The sequence below is a fragment of the Budorcas taxicolor genome, chromosome 1 (genome assembly GCF_023091745.1).
Source record: "Budorcas taxicolor isolate Tak-1 chromosome 1, Takin1.1, whole genome shotgun sequence".
Classification (NCBI taxonomy): domain Eukaryota; kingdom Metazoa; phylum Chordata; class Mammalia; order Artiodactyla; family Bovidae; genus Budorcas; species Budorcas taxicolor.
The window spans coordinates 197,022,657-197,045,064 of record NC_068910.1 but is presented as its reverse complement, the minus strand read 5'-3'; the positions used below and the strand labels follow the sequence as shown (position 1 = coordinate 197,045,064).

Here is a 22,408-nt window from a genome sequence, read left to right as displayed (position 1 = left end):
ACAGTTCTTTTTCCTGATCTAGTCTCATAGCGCTAGGGTTGGAGAAGATGCTTGATACCATTTCAATTTTCTTAAATTTACTGAGGTTTGATTTGTGACCCAAGATGTGGACTATCCTGGTGAATGTTCCATGTGCACTTGAGAAGAAGGTGTATTTTCTGCATTTGAATGCATCTCATCAAATGTATCATTTAAGACTCGTGTTTCCTTATAAATTTTTTGTTTTGATGATCTGTCTACTGGTGTGAGTCAGGTTTTAAAGTCTTCTACTATTATTGTGTTGCTGTCTATTTCTCCTTTTATGTCTGTTAGTGTTTCTGTTATGTATTGAGGTACTCCTATGTTGGGTTGCATAGATATTTGCAATTGTTGTCTTCCTCTTGGATTGATCCTTTGATCATTATGTAGTGTCCTTCCTTATCTCTTGTAATATTCTTTATTTTATGGTCTATGTTGTCTGATATGAGGATTGCTACTCCAGATTTTGTTTGCTTCCCATTTGCATGGAATATATTTTTCCATCCTCTCACTTTCAGTTTATATGTGTCTTTAGGTCTGAAGTGCGTTTCTTGTAGACAGCATATATATGGGTCTTGTTCGTGTATCCATTTAGCCAGTCTATGTCCTTTGGTTGGATCATTTAGTAAATTTACATTTAAAGTAATTATTAATATATATATTCCTATTACCATTTTCTTGTTTGCAGTTGATTTTGTAGATCTTTTTTCTTCTCTTGTATTTCTTGGCTATATAAGTCCTTTTAACATTTGTTGTAAAGTTGGTTTGGTGGTACTGAATTCTCTTAACTTATGCTTGTCTCAAAACTTTTGATTTCTCCATCAATTTTGAATGAGACCCTTGCCGGGTACAGTAATCTTGGTTGTAGATTTTTCCCTTTCAGTACTTTAAATATATCTGCCATTCCCTTCTGACTTCCAGAGTTTCTGCTGAAAGATCAGCTGTTAAGTGTATGGGGTTTCCCTTGTATGTTACTTGTTGTTTCTCCCTTGTGGCTTTTAATATTCTTTCTTTGTGTTTAGTATTTGTTAGCTTGTACTCTTGCCTGGAAAATCCCATGGATGGAGGAGCCTGGTAGGCTGCAGTCCATGGGGTTGCTGAGAGTCGGACATGACTGAATGACTTCACTTTCACTTTTCACTTTCATGCATTGGAGAAGGAAATGGCAACTCACTCCAGTGTTCTTGCCTGGAGAATCCCAGGGATGGGGGAGCCTGGTGGGCTGCTGTCTATGGGGTCACACAGAGTCAGACACAATTGAAGCGACTTAGCAGCAGCAGCAGCAGCAGCAGCAGTTTGATTAGCATGTGTCTTGGCATGTTTTTCCTTGGGTTTATCCTGTATGGAACTCTTTGTGCCTATTGGACTTGATTGACTATTTCCTTTTTCCATGTTGGGGAAATTTTAAACAATAATCTTTTCAAAAAATTTCTCATATCCTTTCTTTTTCTCTTCTTCTTCTGGAACCCCTATAATTTGAATGTTGGTGCAGTTGATATTGTCCCAGAGGTCTCTGAGACTATCCTCAGTTCTTTTCATTCTTTTTACTTTATTCTGCTCTTCAGAAGTTATTTCCACCATTTTATCTTCCTAGCTCACTGACCCATTCTTCTCCTTCAGATATTCTGCTACTGATTCCTTCTAGAGTGTTTTTAATTTCAGTAATTGTGTTATCTCTGCATGTTTATTCTTTAATTCTTATAGGTCTTTGTTAATTGAATCTTATATTTTCTCCATTTTGCTTTCAAGGTTTTTGATCATCTTTACTATCATTATTCTGAATTCTTTTTCAGGTGGTTTGCCTATTTCCTCTTCATTTATTTGGACTTCTGTGTTTCTAGTTTGTTCCTTCATTTGTGTAGTATTTCTCTGCCTTTTCATTATTCTTTTTTTAATCTTATTGTGTTTGAGGTCTCCTTTTCCCAGGCTTCCCTGGTGGCTCAGTCAGTAAAGAGTCTGCCTGCAATGTGGGAGACCTCGAATTAGATCCCTGGGTCAGGAAGCTCCCCTGGAGAAGGAAATGGCAACCCACTCCAGTATTCTTGCCTGGAGATTTCCATGAACAGAGGAGCCTGGTGGGCTACAGTCCATGGGGTCACAAAGAGTCAGACACGATTGAGTGACCAACTTTCTTTCCCATGCTTCAAGGTTGAATTCTTTCTTCATTTTGGTTTCTGCCCTATAAGGTTGGCCCAGTGGTTTGTGTAAGCTTCTTATAGGGTGAGATTTGTGCTAAGTTTTTGTTTGTGTTTGTGTGTTTTTGTTTTTCTTCTGATGGGCAAGTGGTAATCCTGTCTGTTGATGACTGGGTTTGCACTTTTGTTTTTTGTTGTTTAGATGATGCTTCCTGTAGAGGGTGCTATTGGTGGTTATGTGATACTGGGTCTTGTATTCCAGCAGTTTCCTTTGTGTCAGTTCTCACTATTTGATACCCTCAAGGGTTACTTCTCTAGTAGTCTAGGGTCTTGGAGCCAGTGCTCACACTCCAAAGGCTCGGTTCCACAAGTGGTTTGTTATGGCATTAAGTGTGATTAAAACAAATATCCAAAAATGAGAAACCAAAGATGAACCCCAGACAAAATCAGGCAGATAATAATTAAAATAATGGAATATACACATATAGATATACACCCATGAGCAAAGTCAAAACAGTCCAACAAAAATAAAGTGCAATAGATTGACCTGGCAAACAAAGGATATAAAAAATTATACTTACCAGTTAAGAACAAAACTAACTATAGCAGAAACTAGAAAACAAAACTAAAGCAAGGTGCCAAGTGGGGAATAAAGCAATAAAAGCATAACTAACAAATATGTTGAGAGGAAAGCAAAGAAAGAAAGGAAAGAATAGATATGTAAAGTTAAATAGAGGTAGATGAAGATCTGTATATAGAAGGGTTAACTGCAAGGGGAAAAGAGCAGTAGGAAAGGCAAACAAAGGAATAAATGTATAAAAAATATATTAGGTTTAAGACAATTAAAAATTAAAATTATAAAAAAGAGAAAAGAAAATGTTAAAAAATGGAGGAATAAAGAAAATTTTTTTAAAAAGGAAAACTCCACAGAACCACAAAAGCCCAACATAGATGTAGAGGTTTATAACAACAATAAAAATTGTGACTGAAAATACACATATACACATACATCCATAAGCAAAATCAAAACAGTCCAACAAAAATAAAACAATAGATTGGTCCAGTGAACAAAGGAAACCAAAAATTATATCTACCAGAACAAAAGTAACTAAAGTATAAACTGGAAAACGAAACTAAAGCAAGGTGCCAAGTGGGGAGTAAAGCAGTGAAAACAAAACTAACAACTATGTTGAGACTAAAGGAAAGAAAGAAACGAGAGAATAGGTATGGAAAGTTAAACAGAGGTAGATAAAGAAGATTTATATATATTAAAGCTTAATCACAAGGGGAAAAGAACAGTAGGAAAAGCAAACAAAGGAATAAATGTAGAAAAAAAAAATAGGTTTAAAAAATTAAACATTAAAATTTAAAAAAGAGAGAGAGGGAAAAAAAAAAAACTATCCAGACCTGCAAAAGCCCAACATAGAGGGAGAGGTTTTATAACAACAATAAAAAAAAATGTGACTGAGGAAAAAAAGAAAAGAAAAAAAAGCTCAAAAGCTTAATTGGATTTCATAGTGCCAATAAAATTGACTACAACAGAGGGGAGAAAAAAAGGAAAGAAAAGAAAAAAAAATCCCAAAGAATCTGTAGTAAAAGTGAAGTCGCTCAGTTGTGTCCAACTCTTTGCAACCCCGTGGACTGTAGGCCACCAGGCTCCTCCGTCCATGGGATTTCCCAGGCAAGAATACTGGAGTGGGTTGGCATTTCCTTCTCCAGGGGATCGTCCCAACCCAGGGATTGAACCCAGGTCTTCCACATTGCAGGCAGATGCTTAAACCTCTGAGCCACCAGGGAAGCCCCTAAAAGAAAGAATCTATAGAACAAGTCAAAACATAAGAATAATAAATCTTTTTCTTGAGTCACAGCTGTCAGAGTCCTTTCCCATGCTGGGAGTCACAGTCCACTTCCCCTCCCTAGGATGCCCTCTGACACTGTGCTGATCTCTGGACCTGCTGTGAAGGCAGCTCAGATTCTGATCTGGTCCTACTCCTCTGTGTTCTCACATCCAATGTCCACAGCTATCAGAACTAGCATGTTTTCTTTTGTGGGAGCTCTCAATGACCTTTAATATACTCCATAGACACAGGGTCTGCCTAGTTGATTGTGTGGGTTTAATCTATAGCTTATACAGCTCATGGGAGGGTTTTGGGTCTTCTTCCTTAGTCACACTGCCCCTGGGTTTCACTTGTGGCTTTACTTCCACCTCTGCATGTGGGTGGTCCACTGGGGTTTGCTCTTGAAGCTGCTCTGGAGGATTTGGGTTTGCCCCTGTGAGGGTCAGGTGTGGAAGTGGAACAGCTGCTTGGGTCACAGGGGTTCTGGCAGCACCAGGTACTTAGGGGAGTTGGCAGCTAAGGCAGCAGGAAATATAGTGCTCTAGAAGCGAATGGCAACCATTGGCCAATATGCTCCTGTATTCTTGCCTGGAGAATCCCCCTCCCTGAAAGAGAAGCCTGGCAGGCCACAGTCTACAGGGTCGCAAAGAGTCACACACTGCTGAAACATCCCTGCCCGCATAGACGCAAGACTTCCTTTCGCCTGTGATAGCTCTGCCCCAGTGACAGTTGAGCGTGAAGGTGGCGCAGCCGCTTGGCTTGTGGGGACCCTGGCGGCACCAAGTGTGCAGGGACACGGACTGCCTCGGCCGCAGTGTTATGGCCTTATCAGAGTCTTTTTTTGAGCTTCTTGTAGCTGGTGATCAGAGGGCCTCTTTAGCTAGTCCTTCTCTGTAGCTCCACCCACCAGTTCAGGCACTTAGAGGGCTTTCTTGCCTGGGGTCCTTCTCTGTTGTTCGGCTTATCAGGCATGTAGAGGACCCGCCCTCCATCTCCCCCCTCCCTCGCTGGGGTCCTACTCTGTAGATCAGCAAGTCAGGCACTTAAAGGTGCACCCTGGGTTGGTTCCTACTCTGTAGTTCAGTGTGTCAGGCGTTTGATGGGCCAGCCTCTCTATTGTTTAGCTGCCAATGCTTGTGTGTGGGAGGAGAGAGGTTACGGTGATGGCTCCACCCTCTATGCGTGACTCAGCAGTATCGCCTTGTTTCCATGGCTGCCCGGCTTTTCTCCATGGGCATTTCCTACCACAGTCTCCTCCCCCACGTCCCCTCAATCTGTCTCTCCACAGTCAAAAGCAGCCCTCGCCGGGGATTCCACCACAATCCCCAAACTCCAGCTCCCAGCCACTGTGTGGTCTAGGGTATGTATGGCTGCGGCAAGGCCTGTCTGATTCTCATTGCATTTCAGTTCAGTTCAGTCACTCAGTCGTCTTCAGCTCTTTGCAACCCCATAGACTGCAGCACACCAGGCATCTCTGTCCATCACCAACTCCCGGAGTTTACACAAATTCATGTCTATTGAGTTGGTGATGCCATTCAACCATCTCATCCTTTGTCATCCCCTTCTCCCACCTTCAATCTTTCCAGCATCAGGGTCTTTTCAAATTGGTCAGTTCTTTGCATCAGGTGGCCAAAGTACTGGAGTTTTAGCTCCAACATCAGTCCTTCCAATGAACATTCAGGACTGATTTCCTTTAGGATGAACTGGCTGGATCTCATTGCAGTCCAAGGGACTCTCAAGAGTCTTCTCCAACACCACAGTTCAAAATCATCAATTCTTTGGCGCTCAGCCTTCTTTATAGTCCAATTCTCACATCCATACTGGAAAAACCATAGCTTTGACTAGACAGACATTTGTTGGCAAAGTAATGTCTCTGCTTTTTAATATGCCGTCTAGGTTGGTCATAACTTTTCTTCCAAGGAGTAAGTGTCTTTTAATTTCATGGCTGCAGTCACCATCTGCAGTGATTTTAGAGCCCTAAAAAATAAAGTCTGTCACTGTTTCCACTGTTTCCCTATTTGCCATGAAATGATGGGACCAGATGCCATGATCTTGGTTTTCTGAACGGTGAGCTTTAAGCCAACTTTTCCACTCTCCTCTTTCATCAAGAGGCTCTTTAGTTCTTCTTTACTTTCTGCCATAAGGGTGGTGTCATCTGCATATCTAAGGTTATTGATATTTCTTCTGGCAATCTTGATTCCAGCTTGTGCTTCCTCCAGCCCAGTGTTTCTCATGATGTACTCTGCATAGAAGTTAAATAAGCAGGGTGACCATATACAGCCTTGACGTACTCCTTTTCCTATTTGGAACCAGTCTGTTGTTGCATGTCCAGTTCTAACTGTTGCTTCCTGACCTGCATACAGGTTTCTCAAGAGGCAGGTCAGGTAGTCTGGTATTCCCATCTCTTGAAGAATTTTTTGAATCTTTTTTGGGTGTTAGTTCTAGAAGGTCTTGTAGGTCTTCATAGAACCATTCAACTTCAACTTCTTCAGCATTACTGGTTGGGACATAGACTTGGATTACTGTGACTTTGAATAGTTTGCCTTGGAAACAGGTCATTCTGTCATTTTTTGGATGCATCCACATACTGTATTTCAGACTCTTTTGCTGACTATGATGGCTACTCCATTTCTTCTAAGGTATTCTTGCCCACAGTAGTAGATGTAACAGTCATCTGAGTTAAATTCACCCATGCCAGTCCATTTTAGTTCACTGATTCCTAAAATGTCAATGTTCACTCTTGCCATCTCCTGTTTGACCACTTCCAATCTGCCTTGATTCATGGACCTAACATTCCAGGTTTTTACAGCATTAAACTTTGCTTCTATCACCAGTCACATCCACAACTGGGTGTTGTTTTTGCTTTGGCTCCGTGTACTCATTCTTTCTGGAATTATTTCTCTACTGATCTCCAGTAGCATACTGAGCTCCTACTGACTTGGGAAGTTCATCTTTCAGTGTCCTATCATTTTGCCTTTTCATACTGTTCATGGGGTTCTCGAGGCAAGAATACTGAAGTGGTTTGCCATTTCCTTCTCCAGTGGACCACGTTTTGTCAGAACTCTCCACTATGACCCATCCATCTTGGGTGGCTGCCACAGATCATCTGTTCGCTCTTAGCCTTAAATGTTTCTCCTCTGACTCAGACAATTGCCCCAATGTGGGGAATGGACCCCTGCTTCAGTTCCTCCATCAGCTGAGGGCAGGTCCAGTCCTACTAATACTCCTGTTCTTCCCCCTAGTTCATTCATCCTACCTAATTTTGGGTAGGTCTATATATTCTTTTCCGCTGGTCAGGCACCCCTGTCCACTCTCAGCTGCTGTTCTGTGTGCATTTCTGTGTCTGAAGTGTCTTCCTGATGCATCCAGGGAGAGAGATGTACTCCACGTCCACCTACTCCTCTGCCACCTTGTTTTCTCTGAAGTTGCTTCTAATAATGGAAGTGAGGGTCAGAAAATTCCATTTTCCCAAAGAAACTAGAGTAAGGAGATGGGAAGTTCATTCAGTGATTGAATACCTCCCCTGGACTAGGAACCATTGGTCACTAGAAACTTAGAAATAAAACTTATAGAATCCTTATCCTAAACAACCTTATAAACCAATAGAGAGTCATATATTAATACTCATTTTTTCTAGTTTCTAGATGTTAACTTTAATTGCTTTAGAACAGCATAATTCATACCAAATGCTTTAAACCATCCATTATAATAGAAATAATTGTGAAAGTAGCATAGATCATCTGTGTGAAAGTGAAAGTGTTATTTGCTCACTTGTGTCTGACTCTTTGAGATCCCATGGACTGTAGCCCACCAGGCTCCTCTGTCCATGGAATTCTATACCAGAAATTAGAAAAGAAGTGAGGAGGAGAAGCCCCTAAATAAAAGAAACTTTCTTAATCCAGTACCATGACTCTTGTCTTGGAATTTTCTAAACAGTTGGAAGAGGGCTAGGAAGGAGGAAGATAAGGGAAAACGAAAGAATATTTCTAGTGTGATGGTTAGATTTTAATTTAAATGCAAACCAGTATCCAGAAATGGAGAGAATCATTAAGACATTCAGTTGAAGTGGAAAAGGCTATTCTCAAGGGTAGTAGAATCAATATACTCAGAAGGTAACACTGGAACTGTTTTTGCAAGCTCAGGATTCTTTCTTCGAATCTACATCATTTTTCTTATCTTCTATCATTCCAGCTGGGTGTATGTACCCAATGTATTATAGTCCTGAACACATTCACCCCAAACCCATTGCCAGGTATAAATACAGATAGAGTGTAACATGGATGGTAAGGGTCAAGTTTGCAAAACCTGAACAAGTAATTTAAATGCAACTTATCAAGAAGGTACCATCACAGAAGTAGGGACAAACAATGGGAACATGAAAAACAAATGCATACATGTTGGATGTTAGAAAAAAGGGACTAAGGTTATTAGAAAAGGCAAGAAGTTGAAGGCAGTGTTCTTGGAGAAAGTTAAGGCAATCAAGGCGACTTCCCTTGTGGTCCAGTGGCTAAGACTCTGCACTTCCAATGCAGTGGACCTAGGTTCAACCCCTGGTTGGGGAGCTAGATCTAACAGTTTGCATGCTGCAACAAAGATTGAAGATCCCATGCACCACAACCAAGACCCAGAACAGCCAAATTAATTAATTAATCAACTGATTTTAAAAGGGCTATCTAGTGGGCTCTGAGGAGGCAGAAGAAATCCTTAAGCAAACAACTGAACTGGTCAAGGAGAGAAAAGGGAAGCAACCAAAGGCCTGATTGAGAAGTGGAAGTAGAAAAATGACAGGTTGCTGAGCACTGGGGGGAAGCGGAAGCAGGAGGGAGGAAGATAGAGAACTAGTTAGGGAAGAAGAATCACTAAGAATCATAAGCCTCTTTTGATTGAGAAAGACAAAGACCGTTAGGGTAGAGGAGCCAGGGCAGCATGTTCATTCGTGGCAGGAACAACATAAATGATTCCAGTCAGAGCTAAGATTCCAAAGTGAAGACTGCTAGTGAAATAGTTTCTGCAACCCAGGGAACCAGAGATTTCACTGGTAACAGGTAGAAATTGATAAAAGCCATAAATTAGGGACAAAAAGCAGATGGGAGTTTGGCAAAAGAAGAGGTCGCTTGGTGTTTGAAAGTGGGTGTATTAGATTTGGACATGTAGAGATAGGGTTGAAGAGAACAGCAAGGAACAGCAAGAATCTGCAGTGACCTAGTGCAGTGTTGGGAATGATGTCCCCGCAAATGATACATCCAAGCCCTAACCCCTTGCACCTGTGAATGTGACCTTATTTAGAAATAGACCCTTACATATGTAATCTTGTGCATGATCTCAAAATGAGGTCGTTCTGGATTTAGAGAGCGTGCGTGCATGCTGAGTCCCTTCAGTTGTGTCTGACTCTTCGCAACCCTATGAACTATAGCCTGTTAGGCTCCTCTGTCCATGGATTCTCCAGGCAAGAATACTGGAATAGGTTGCCATGCCCTCCTCCAAGAGATCTTCTTGACCCAGAGATCAAAGCCACGTCTCTTAATGTCTCGTGCAGTGGCAGGTCGGTTCTTTACCACCAGTGCCACCTGAGAACCCTTCCTGGATTTAGGGTGGGCCCTCAATCCAATGACTGGTATCCTAACAAAGAAAGGAAGAGGGAGAGCACAGAGGAGGAGACCCAGAGAAGAAGACCACGTATGTGAGGATGGAGATAAGAGTGGTGCTACCATAATCTTAGGAATATCAGGAATCACCAGAATCTGGAAGAGACAAGAAAGGAGTCTCCTCAAAAGCCTTTGAAGGCAGATTGTCCCTGCCAACACCTGATTTTGGTCTCTTGTCCTCTAGAACTGGGAGGTAATAAATTTCTATTCTTTTAAGACACTAGTTTTGTGGTAATTGGTTCCAGCAACTCTAGGAAACTAATATGCCTGGTATGATTTTTTTTTACTTCTTCCAGCAACTGTGGGCAGTCTGTGAGCAGAATCAGCATGATCCAGAAGAAGTGGTGACCCAGGGTTGGGCCTTGGATGGTGATCTTGATGGAAAGGGGTCAAGAGAGGGCAGTGCTAGAGTAGGTAGAGTTTAAATAGTTATACTGTGGGAATTAAAAGAGGTTATATGGGGATTTTTCTGGTGGTCCAGTGGTTAAGAATCTGTCTTCCAATGCAGGGGATGCAGTTTGATCCCTGGTACAGGAACTAAGATCTCACATGCCACAGGGCAACTAAGCTCACGTGCCACAATGAAAGATCCCTCCTGCTGCAACTAAGACCTGACTCGGCCAATAAATAAATACTACTGGACTGTCCTGGTGGCACAGTGGATAGGAATCTGCCTGCCAATGCAGGAGATATGGGTTCAATCCCTGGTCCAGGAAGATTCCACATATCTCAGAGCAACTAAGCCCCTGCACCACAACTACTGAGCTCTAGAGGCTGTGCCCTGCAACAAAAGAGGCCACCACAAGGAGAAGCCTGTGCACTCAGTGAAGAGTAGCCCCACTCGTCAAAACTAGAGAAAGCAGGAGCAAAATAACAAAGACTGACCACAGCCAAAACCAAAAATAAATAAATAAATACTCCTGCTATGTCATCTTCATTAAAAAAAAAAAAGAAAGAAAGGGCGGGGAAAGGTGGGGGATTATACTGAGGGCATGGACCAGATTCAGTATGAAGAAAGGGTGTTGGAAAGGAGGACAAATAGTGGTAGAGAGAAACTCTGGGTTCTAGGTCCTGGAAGTAGAGCAGTTCTAGGTGATTAGAAGCCCCAGCATGTGGGTGGCTGAAGTGGAAGACAGCTGAAGGCCCTTCTTGTTAGGAAAGCTGAGGCACTCTCAGGCCAGATAATCAGAGGATATCAGTATAAAGATTGAATGAACTCGTTCACAATTGTGGTGGAAGGAAGATGTGAAGGTTAATTTGATGAGTCAACCTAAGTTTAGGCTAAGGGATGTCCAAATAACTGGTAAACATTATTTCTGGGTGTGTCTGTGAGGGTGTCTCTAGAAGAAATTTGTATTTGAGCATACTGGGTAAAAAGGATCATCATCACAAATGTGGATGGGCATCATCCAATCGACCAGGACAAAAAGGCAGAGGAAGGCCAAATGTCTCTGCTTGAGCTGAGACATCCATTTATTTCCTGCACTTGAACACCTGTATTCCTGATGGCTTTGGGACTCAGTTGGAGATTTACATCATTAACTCTTCAGCCTTCTTTTCTCAGAATTTTCAACTCAGACTGAATAGCACAACAGGCTTTCTTTTTTAAAAATAAATAATTAAATAATCTTTAGTGTTGCAGCTGCCGCGCATGCTTTGCTGGAGTGGCCATGAAGAGATACCCCACGTCCAAGGTAAGAGAAAACCAAGTAAGACGGTAGGCGCTGAGAGAGGGGATGAGAGGGCAGACAGACCGAAACCACAATCAGAGACAACTAGCCCATCTGATCACATGGACCAGCCTTGTCTAACTCAATGAAACTAAGCCATGCCATGTGGGAGCACCCAAGACGGATGGGTCATGGTGGAGAGGTCTGACAGAATGTGGTCCACTGGAGAAGGGAATGGCAAACCACTTCAGTATTCTTGCCTTGAGAACACCATGAACATTATGAAAAGGCAAAATGATAGGACACTGAAAGATGAACTTCCCAGGTCAGTAGGTGCCCAATATGCTACTGGAGATCAGTGGAGAAATAACTCCAGAAAGAATGAAGGGGTGGAGCCAAAGCAAAAACAACACCCAGTTGCAGATGGGACTGGTGATAGGAGCAAGATTTGATGCTGTAAAGAGCAATATTTCATAGGAACCTGGAATGTTAGATCCATGAATCAAGGCAAATTGGAAGTGGTCAAACAGGAGATAGCAAGAGCGAACATCAACATTCTAGGAATCAGAACTAAAATCGACTGGAATGCGTGAATTTAACTCAGATGACCATTATATCTACTACTATGGGCAGGAATCCCTTAGAAGAAATGGAGTAGCCATCATAGTCAACAAAGGAGTCTGAAATGAAGTATTTGGATGCAATCTCAAAAATGACAGAATGATCTCTGTTCGTTTCCAAGGCAAACCATTCAATATCACGGTAATCCAAGTCTATGCCCCAACCAGTAAAGCTGAAGAAGCTGAAGTTGAACAGTTCTATGAAGACGTACAAGACCTTCTAGAACTAACACCCAAAAAAGATGTCCTTTATGAAAACTGGCCTTTTCAGTCCTGTGGCCACTGCTGAGTTCTCCAAATTTGCTGACCTATTGAGTGCAGCACTATTACAGCATCATCTTTTAAGATTTGAAAAAGCTGAACTGGAATTCCATCACCTCCGCTAGATTTGTTCCTAGTGATGCTTCCTAAGGCCCACTTGACATCACATTCCAGGATGTGTGGCTCTAGGTGAGTGTGAGTGATCACACCTTCCTGATTATCTGGGTCGTGAAGATCTTTCTTGTATAGTTCTTCTGTGTATTCTTGCCACCTCTTCTTAATATCTTCTTTTTCTGTTAGGTCCATATTATTTCTGTCCTTTATTGAGCCCATCTTTGCATGAAATGTCCCCTTGGTATCTGTAATTTTCTTGAAGAGATCTCTAGTCTTTTCCATTCTATTGTTTTCCTCCATTTCTTTGCATTGATTGCTGAGGATGGCTTTCCTATATCTCCTTGCTATTCTTTGGAACTCTGCATTCAAATGGGTATATCTTTCCTTCTTTCCTTTGCTTTTCACTTCTCTTCATTTCACAGCTATGGGTAAGGCCTCCTCAGACAGCCATTTTGCTTTTTGTATTTCTCTTTCTTTGAGATGGTCTTGATCCCTGTCTCCTATAGAATGTCTCGAACCTTCATTCATAGTTCATCAGGCACTGTGTCTATCAGATCTAGTCCCTTAAATCTATTTCTCACTTCCACTGTATAATCATAAGGGATTTGATTTAGGTCTTACCTGAATGGTCTAGTGGTTTCCCCTACTTTCTTGAATTTAAGTCCGTGAATTTGGCAATAAGAAGTTCATGATCTGAGCCACAGTTAGCTCCTGGTCTTGTTTTTGCTGCCTGTATAGAACTTCTCCATCTTTGGCTGCAAAGGATATAATCGATCTGATTTTGGCATTGACCACCTGGTGATCTCCATGTGTAAAGTCTTCTCTTGTGCTGTTGGTAGAGGATGTCTGCTATGACCATTGCATTCTCTTGGCAGAACTCAGTTAGCCTTTGTCCTGCTTCATTCTGTACTCCAAGGCCAAATGTGCCTGTTACTCCAGGTGTTTCTTGACTCCCTACTTTTGCATTCCAGTCCCCTATAATGATCTAGTCCCAAAGAAATGTAACGCCAAAGAATGCTCAAACTACCGCACAATTGCACTCATCTCACACTGTAGTAAAGTAGTGCTCAAAATTCTCCAAGCCAGGCTTCAGCAATATGTGAACCACAAACTTCCAGATGTTCAAGCTGGTTTTAGAAAAGGCAGAGGAACCAGAGATCAAGTTGCCAACATCTGCTGGATCATGGAAAAAGCAAGAGAGTTCCAGAAAAACATCTATTTTTGCTTTATTGACTATGCCAATGCCTTTGATTCTGTGGACCACAATAAGCTGTGGGAAATTCTGAAAGAGATGGGAATACCAGACCACCTGACATGCCTCTTGAGAAACCTATATACAGGTCAGGAAGCAACAGTTAGAACTGTACATGCAACAACAGACTGGTTCCAAATAGGAAAAGAAGTATGTCAAGGCTGTATATTGTCACCCTGCTTATTTAACTTATATGCAGAGTACATCATGAGAATCTCTGGGCTGGAGGAAGCATTAGCTGGAATCAAGATTGCTGGGAGAAATATCAATATCTGACAATATGCAGATGACAGCACCCTTATGGCAGAAAGTGAAGAGGAGCTAAAAAGCCTCTTGATGAAAGTGAAAGAGGAGAGTGAAAAAGTTGGCTTAAAGCTCAACATTCAGAAAACGAAGATCATGGCATCCTGTCCCATCACTCACGGCAAATAGATGGGGAAACAGTGGAAACAGTGGCTGACTTTATTTTTCTGGGCTCTTAAATCACTGTGGATGATGATTTCATCCATGAATTCAAAAGATGCTTGCTCCTTGGAAAGAAAGTTATGACAAACCTAGACAGCACATTAAAAAGCAGAGACGTTACTTTGCCAACAAAAGTCTGTCTAGTCAGGGCTCTGGTTTTTTTAGTAGTCATGTATGGATGTGAGAGTTGGACTATAAAGAAGGCTGAACACCAAAGAATTGATGCTTTTGAACTGTAGTGTTGGAGAAGACTCTTGAGAGTCCCTTGGACTGCAAGGAGATCCAACCAGTCCTTTCTAAAGGAGATTTGTCCTGGGTGTTCACTGGAGGGCCTGATGTTGAAGCTGAAACTCCAGGACTTTGGCCACCTGATGCAGAGAGCTGACTCATTTGAAACGACCCTGATGCTGGGAAAGATTGAGGGAGGAGGAGAAGGGGACGACAGAGGATGAGATGGTTGGATGGGATCACTGACATAATGGACATGGGTTTTGGTGGACTCTGGGAGTTGGTGACGGACAGGGAGGCCTGGCGTGCTGTGGTTCATGGGGTTGCAAAGAACTGGACACGTCTGAGAGACTGAACTGAACTGAATATTGATAACATATGCAAATATGAAATAAACTATGAATATTACAGAGTGCTTCCTTTGTTAATTAAAAATTTTAAACTGTAGCCTTTTTTAAAAAACTGTTTATTTTGTAATGATGTTCAGGTGATTAACAATGTTGTGATAGTTTCAGGTGAACGGCAAAGGGACTCAGCCATATATATATATATATATATATATATATATGCATCCATTCTCTCCCAAACTCCCCTTCCATTCATGCTGCCTCATAACATTGAACAGACTCCATGTGCTATACAGTAGATCCTTTCTCGTTGCTGCTGCTGCTGCTAAGTCGCTTCAGTTGTGTCTGACTCTGTGCAACCCCATAGACGGCAGCCCACCAGGCTCCCCCGTCCCTGGGATTCTCTAGGCAAGAACACTGGAGTGGGTTGCCATTTCCTTCTCCAGTGCATGAAAGTGAAAAGTGAAAGTGAAGTCGCTCAGTCGTGTCCGACTCTTAGCGACCCCATGGACTGCAGCCCACCAGGCTCCTCTGTCCATGGGATTTTCCAGGCAAGAGTACTGGAGTGGGGTGCCATTGCCTTCTCCGCCTTTTCGGTTATCCATTCAAAATATAGCAGTGTATACATTCCACTCCCAATTTCCTAATTACCCCTTCCCCTCATCAACCATATTAGTTCATTCTCTAAGTCTCTGAGTCTTTCTGTTTTGTAAGTTCATTTCTATCATTTCTTTTTAGATTCCACATATAGTAGATGTCATATGATAGTTCTCCTTCTCTGTCTGACTTTACTTCACTTAGTATGACAATCTCTAGGTCCATTCATGTTGCTGAAAATGCCTTTGTTTTTTAATTGAGGTGTAATTGACATATAACATTATATTAGTTTTAGGTATACAATGTAATGATTCTATATTTGTATACATTGTGGAATGGTCACAAGTCTAGTTAACCTGACACTATTCATAGGTATACATTTTTTTCCTTGTGATGACAACTTTTAAGATCTATTCTCTTAGCAACTTTCAAATATGAAATACAGTATTATTAACTATAGTCACTAACCTGTACATTACATTCCCCATGACATATTTAGTACTGGAAGTTTGTACCGGCTCTGGCAACCACTAATCTGAGCACTTTTTAAAAATTCCATGTATAAGTGAGATCATACAGTATTTGTCTTCCTCTGCCTAACTTATTTCACTTAGCATAATTCCCTCAAGGTTCACCCATGATGTCACAAAGGGCAAGATTTCATTTTTCCTCATGGTTGAATAATATTCAAATGGTATTATTTACCCACTCATCCATTGGTGGACACAGGCAGTTTCCATGTCTTGGCTATTGTAAATAAACCTGCTGTGAACACGGTGGTACATGTACCTTTTAAAATTCGTGTTCTCATTTTCTTTGGACAAATACCCAGAAGTGGATTGCTAGATCATATGATAGTTCTGTTTTTAGTTTTTTGAGGGACCTCCATAATATTTTCCGTAATGGCTGTATCAAGTTATATTCATACCAACAGTAAACAAGTGTTCCCTTTTCTCCCACGTCATCACTAACACTTGTTATTGCTTGACTTTTGGTAATAGCCATTTTAACAGGTGTGAGACTAACACCTCATTGTGGTTTTGAATTGCATTTCCCTGATGATGAGTGATATTGAGCATCTTTTCATGTACCTATTAGCCATTTTCTTTGAAAAGATGTCTATTCAGATCCTCTGTCCATTTTTAAATAAGATCATTATTATTTTATTGTTGAGTATAGTTTATAATATGTTTAATTTGTGCTATATAGCAAAGTGACTTAGTTATATATATTATTTTCCATTATAAATTATCACAGAATAGTGAATATAATTCCCTGTGCTATACAGTAGGACCTTTTTGTTTATCCATCCTATATATAATAGTTTGCATCTGCTAATTTCAAACTCTCAATCCTTCCCTACCCCACTCCCACCTTTGGGAACCACAAGTCTGTTTTCTATATTTGTGGGTTTGTTTAGTAGATATGTTCATTTGGGTCATAACGGATCTATTTTAAATTTTTAATTAATTTATTTTTGGCTGTGCTGGGTCTTTGTTGGGGTGCATGTGCTTTCCCTAGTTGCAGCAAGCAGAGGCTACTTTTCACTGTGGTGCACAGGCTTCTCATTGTGGTAGCTTCTCTTGTGTCAGAGCAAAGGCTTAGGGCACGTGGGCTTCAGTAGTTGCTGCATGTGTGCTCAGTAGCTGTGACTTGCAGGTCCTAGAGCATGGCCTCAGTAGTTGTGGCACAAGGGCTTAGTTGTGCCACAGCATGTGGAATCTTCCCAAACCAGGGATCGAACTTGTGTCCCCTGCATTGATAGGTGGATTCTTATCCACTGCAGCACCAGAGAAGCCCTTGTGCCATAGTTTAGATTCCACATGTAAGTGATATCACACGGTATTTGTCTTTCTCTTTCCCACTTATTTACTATAATAATTTCTAGGTTTGTCCTTATAACTGTAAAGGGTATAATTTCATCCTTTTTAATGGCTAAGCAAAAAGTCCACTGTCGACATATTCTCTTTCCATTCATCTGTCACTAAATATCTTGGTTGTCTCCACGTCTTGGTTGTTATAAATAGTGCTCCTATGAACATAGAGGTACATGCATATTTTTATAGTTTTGTCTGGGTATACGCCCAGGAGTGGGATTGTGGGGTCATATGGCAACTCTATTTTTAATTTTTTGAGGAACCTCCAAACTGTTCTCCATAGTGACTGCAATAACTTACATTTCCATCAACAGTGTGAAAGGGTTCCTTTTTCTCTACACCCTTTCCAGCATTTGTTATTTGTAGACTTTTTAATGATGGCCATTCTGACTGATATGAGGTAGTAGCTCACAGTTGTTTTGTGGCAGTTCTTATAAAAAACCTCTCTGTGTGTCCTTCTCTGTCTCTATCTATTGCCCAACAGTTCTATTTCTTTGGAGAACCCTAATCCTGACTACTATAGTAAGGAAGAGGGAAAATGTGAGCCTGACATAGACATTGTAAGAGAAGGCAGAGGAGGTATGTTGTGGAGGTCAGGGAATGCTGAAAGGTGGTATCAACAGATGGCAAAAACTTCAAAAGAAGAGCAGCTCATCAAATGGCCTCTGGAAAAAAGGATAAGCCAGTTCTGTTCATTTCCCACAGAGCCCAAGGAGTCAGAAAAGATGAAGATTTTCCAAGATGACTTGAAAAATGTGTGGACTGGGAAAACCAGGTTCCATATCTTAATAACAGTTTTAACTGGAATTTAAACCAGGGCTCTTGTGACCCAATCTCAGTAGTCAAAGAAACATGGTCTAGACAAACACAAAAAGTGAATTTAAAGTACTTTCCCCCTTCACTTAAAAAATAGAACACTGAGGGATAAGTGCATTCATAATGTACAAGAAACATTTAAAAAATCCTCTCTCCCCACATGGATGGCAGCTGCTGTCCAAAATTTCCTCTAACACCCTTTCGACCTACCTTCCCTAAGGTGAGACGATACCGGTAGGTATTACACTAATCCTAACTGACAGAGAGCCCCTGGCTTCATTGCTTAATTAACTGCTGAACTTGCCCTGAGGCCACGCCTCTCACAGTCTCTTAAAATGGCACATTACTCTAAAAATCTCCTAGTTACCCTTCTTCCTTCTCTTCCTCTTTGACTGGGAGTCAGACTGAACTGCAATCTGCCTGATGGGTCTTCCAGCTTCTCCCAAGTGCTGTCCCATTTTCTCTTATAGGCAACTACCCTAATTGATTTCTTACATGTTTAATTCCTTTCTTGGCAGCTGCTTTTCTGAAGATTCTGACTAACCCACTCCCCTAAATATGCCACTTCTTCCAAATTTACTCCTTCCACTTCACCCATCTTTGCTGACAGTGGTCACTGACAAGCACAGAATGGCCAGATCAAGGTGACTCCTGTCTTGAAGTGAAGAAATAACTCAAACATAGCCCAGAGCATATGAGGATTCCAAAGGGCAATTGTTGAGTACTTAAATCTTCCTCCTCCTCCCACCCCCTCTAGGCTTACATCTGAAATAGCAGAAATAACATGATAGATCTTCAGAATTCTGTACAGTATTGAGTAGCCAAGGAGGGTTACTAGAACAGTGACGAGGAAGACTGGGAGGAGAAAGAAAGGGAGGGAAAGAGAACTACCTGGACAGGGCTCTTAACAACTCTTAACAGTTTATGGCTCCTTCCTGTGCTGTGCTTTCTGTTAAACACAGGTTGCTGCTGCTGCTGCTGCTAAGTCACTTCAGTCGTGTCCGACTCTGTGTGACCCCATAGACGGCAGCTCACCAGGCTCCCCCATCCCTGGGATTCTCCAGGCAAGAACATTGGAGTGGGTTGCCATTTTCTTCTCCAATGCAGGAAAGTGAAAAGTGAAAGTGAAGTTGCTCAGCTGCGACCCCATGGACTGCAGCCTACCAGGCTTCTCCGTCCATGGGATTGCCTTCTCTGAAACACAGGTTACTCAAAGTTAAATAAGAAAAACTTCCTTGCTGCCAGAGGGACCAATAGTCTCCCTAACTCAAGTAGAGGGAGGGTCAGGGTAGACTGCCTGAGGAGATGATACCTGAGCAGAGCCTGGAAAGATGAAGAGGTCTAGGAGAAAACCTCTTGAAACACATGCTACTGCCTAAAGCTCAATTCAATTCCACAAATACATCCTGAAGGCCTCCTTTGTTTTAGGTCTTCTTCTAGGTGCAGGGGCCACAGTGGTGAGCAAGCTGACATGGTCCCTGCTCTCTGGCCTGGGAATCTCACTGGGAAGAGAGCTAAACACAGAGTGAAATGTTAACACAGTGTGAAATGAGCCACAGGAGAGGGATCTGCAAAGCACCTTAGGACAAAGGTGTCCTAATGCCCCAAGCCACATCAAGTCCCAGTTTCAGAATATTGCGAAGTTCTTCAAACCATAATTTACCACCATTCTCCCTAAAGCTGGGGACACAATCATGTGTATGAATCTGGACAGGCCATTACTCCTGGAATGCAGTTACCTTCTTAGAGATAACTCTCCTTGACACACTCAGCCTTGCCCAAATTCTTCCCTGTGCTACCAGGCTGGTCCTTAGTCTACCTTTCTAGGTTGGCTGTGCATGCACGCTCAGCTGTGTGCTCAGTGTGTTCACCTCTTCTCGACCCCCAGGGACTGCGGCCCACCAGATTCCTCCCTTCATGGAATTTTCCAGTCCAGAATACTGCAGCAGGTTACCATTTCCTCCAGGGGATCTTTCTGACCCAGGGATCGAATCTGTGTCTCTTGTGTCTCCTGCATTGGCAAGTGGATTCTTTACCACCGTGCCACCCAGGAGGGACCCAAATGCAGGGCCAAGAACGTCTATTAATACTATGGAGTCAGAGAGCTGCAGGTGGGCTTTGCCCAGTCATATGACTTCAGGCCTAAAATCCTCAGCTTCCCTGCATATCTAGGTGAACAATTCTACTCCAGGAAAGTAGTAAGTACAGATGGTTTGTTCTTGGCAGATAGCAACTGCTCAAAAACATTTGCTGAATAGAACTGTATTAACACTGAACTGAACTGAACTGAACACTGAAGTCTCAGGCCAGAGTTTGGACTTTATGAATGCCCTGGCTGTGAGCTCAGTGAGATTAATGATCAACTTTAGCAGTTTCCTGTGGTGAAGAATATAAAATGTACACCTTATTCTTTTCCTTGAAGAGCTGACTGTTAGCTGGGGAAACATACAAGCTTCCAACAGTTCAGTTCTAAAGCCCTAGATGAGTGGTTCTCAAACTCAGAGCAAGTACCGAAATCACCTAGAGGTCATCTGTTGAAACAAATTGCTGGCCAAACCCCCAGAATTCCTGATTCAGTAGGTCTGGGATGGAATCTGAGAATTTGAAGGTTTGCATTTCCCTACTGGCCTTCAGGTGATGCTGACGCCAGGTGCTCAATAAGTCGTACATAATACAACTCTGTGTTTGAATCCTGGTTCCATTTCTGTAGTCCTCGCTGGATCAAATCACTTTCCCTCTTTTAATTTGCCTCACCAGTAAAATCAGGACAATAGTTAATACAGAAAATTCTTAAAGTGACACTTGGTACAGTGTTCCATAAAGCTGATTATTGTTGTTGTTCAGCCACTCAGTTGTGTCCAACTCTTTGTGACTGCATGGACTGCAGCACACCAGGCTTCCGTGTCCCCTGCAATCTCCTGCAGTTTGCCCGTTCATGTTCATTGCATTGGTGATGCTGTCCAGCTATCTTGTCCTCTGTCACCCTCTTCTTCTGCCCTCAATTTTTTCCAACATCAGGGACTTTTCCAATGAGTCATCTGTTTGCATTAGATGACCAAAATACTGGAGCTTCAGCTTCAGCATCAGTCCTTCCAGTTAATATTCAGGGTTGATCTCCCTTAAGATTGACTGGTTTGATCTCCTTCCTGTCAAAGGCACTTTCAGTAGGTTTCTCCAGCACCACAATTCCAGGCATCAATTTTTTGGCCTTCTGCCTTCTTTATGGTCCAGCTCTCACAAAAACTGACCACTGGCAAGGCCATCAGTTCAGTTCAGTCACTCAGTCATGTCCGACTCTCTGCGACCCCATGAACTGCAGCACGCCAGGCCTCCCTGTCCATCACCAACTCCCGTAATTCACTCAGACTCACGTCCATCGAGTCAGTGATGCCATCCAGCCATCTCATCCTCTGTCGTCCCCGTCTTCTCCTGCCCCCAATCCCTCCCAGCAGCAGAGTCTTTTCCAATGAGTCAACTCTTCGCATGAGGTGGCCAAAGTACTGGAGTTTCAGCTTCAGCATCATTCCTTCCAAAGATTTCTTTCAGAATGGACTGGTTGGATCTCCTTGCAGTCCAAGGGACTCTCAAGAGTCTTCTCCAACACCACAGTTCAAAAGCATCAATTCTTTGGCGCTCAGCCTTCTTCACAGTCCAACTCTCACATCCATACATGACCACTGGAAAAACCATAGCCTTGACTAGGTGGACCTTAGTCGGCAAAGTAATGTCTCTGCTTTTGAATATACTATCTAGGTTGGTCATAACTTTTCTTCCAAGGAGTAAGCGTCTTTTAATTTCATGGCTGCAATCACCATATGCAGTGATTTTGGAGCCCAAAAAATAAAGTCTGACACTGTTTCTACTGTTTCCCCATCTATTTCCCATGAAGTGATGGGACCAGATGCCATGATCTTCGTTTTCTGAATGTTGAGCTTTAAGCCAACCTTTTCACTCTCCTCTTTCACTTTCATCAAGAGGCTTTTTAGCTCCTCTCCACTTTCTGCCATAAGGGTGGTGTCATCTGCATATCTGAGGTTATTGATATTTCTCCCGACAATCTTGATTCCAGCTTGTTTCTTCCAGTCCAGTGTTTCTCATGATGTACTCTGCATAGAAGTTAAATAAGCAGGGTGACAATATACAGCCTTGACATACTCCTTTTCCTATTTGGAACCAGTCTGTTGTTCCATGTCCAGTTCTAACTGTTGCTTCCTGACCTGCATACAGGTTTCTCAAGAGGCAGGTCAGGTGGTCTGGTATTCACATCTCTCTCAGAATTTTCCACAGTTTATTGTGATCCACACAGTCAAAGGATTTGGCATAGTCAATAAAGCAGAAATAGATGTTTTTCCGGAACTCTCTTGCTTTTTCCATGATCCAGCAGATGTTGGCAATTTGATCTCTGGTTCCTCTGCCTTTTCTAAAACCAGCTTGAACATCAGGAAGTTCACGGTTCACGTATTGCTGAAGTCTGGCTTGGAGAATTTTGAGCATTACTTCACTAGCGTGTGAGATGAGTGCAATT

General features: G+C 42.2%; 1 non-coding gene across 1 annotated transcript; it reads left to right on the top strand.

Moving 5' to 3' along the window:
• Positions 1 to 8,480: 8,480 nt before the first annotated feature.
• TRNAG-UCC (transfer RNA glycine (anticodon UCC)) lies at positions 8,481 to 8,553 on the top strand. Its single transcript has one exon. It is a non-coding gene; the product is annotated as a tRNA-Gly (tRNA).
• The last annotated feature ends 13,855 nt before the right edge of the window (positions 8,554 to 22,408 follow it).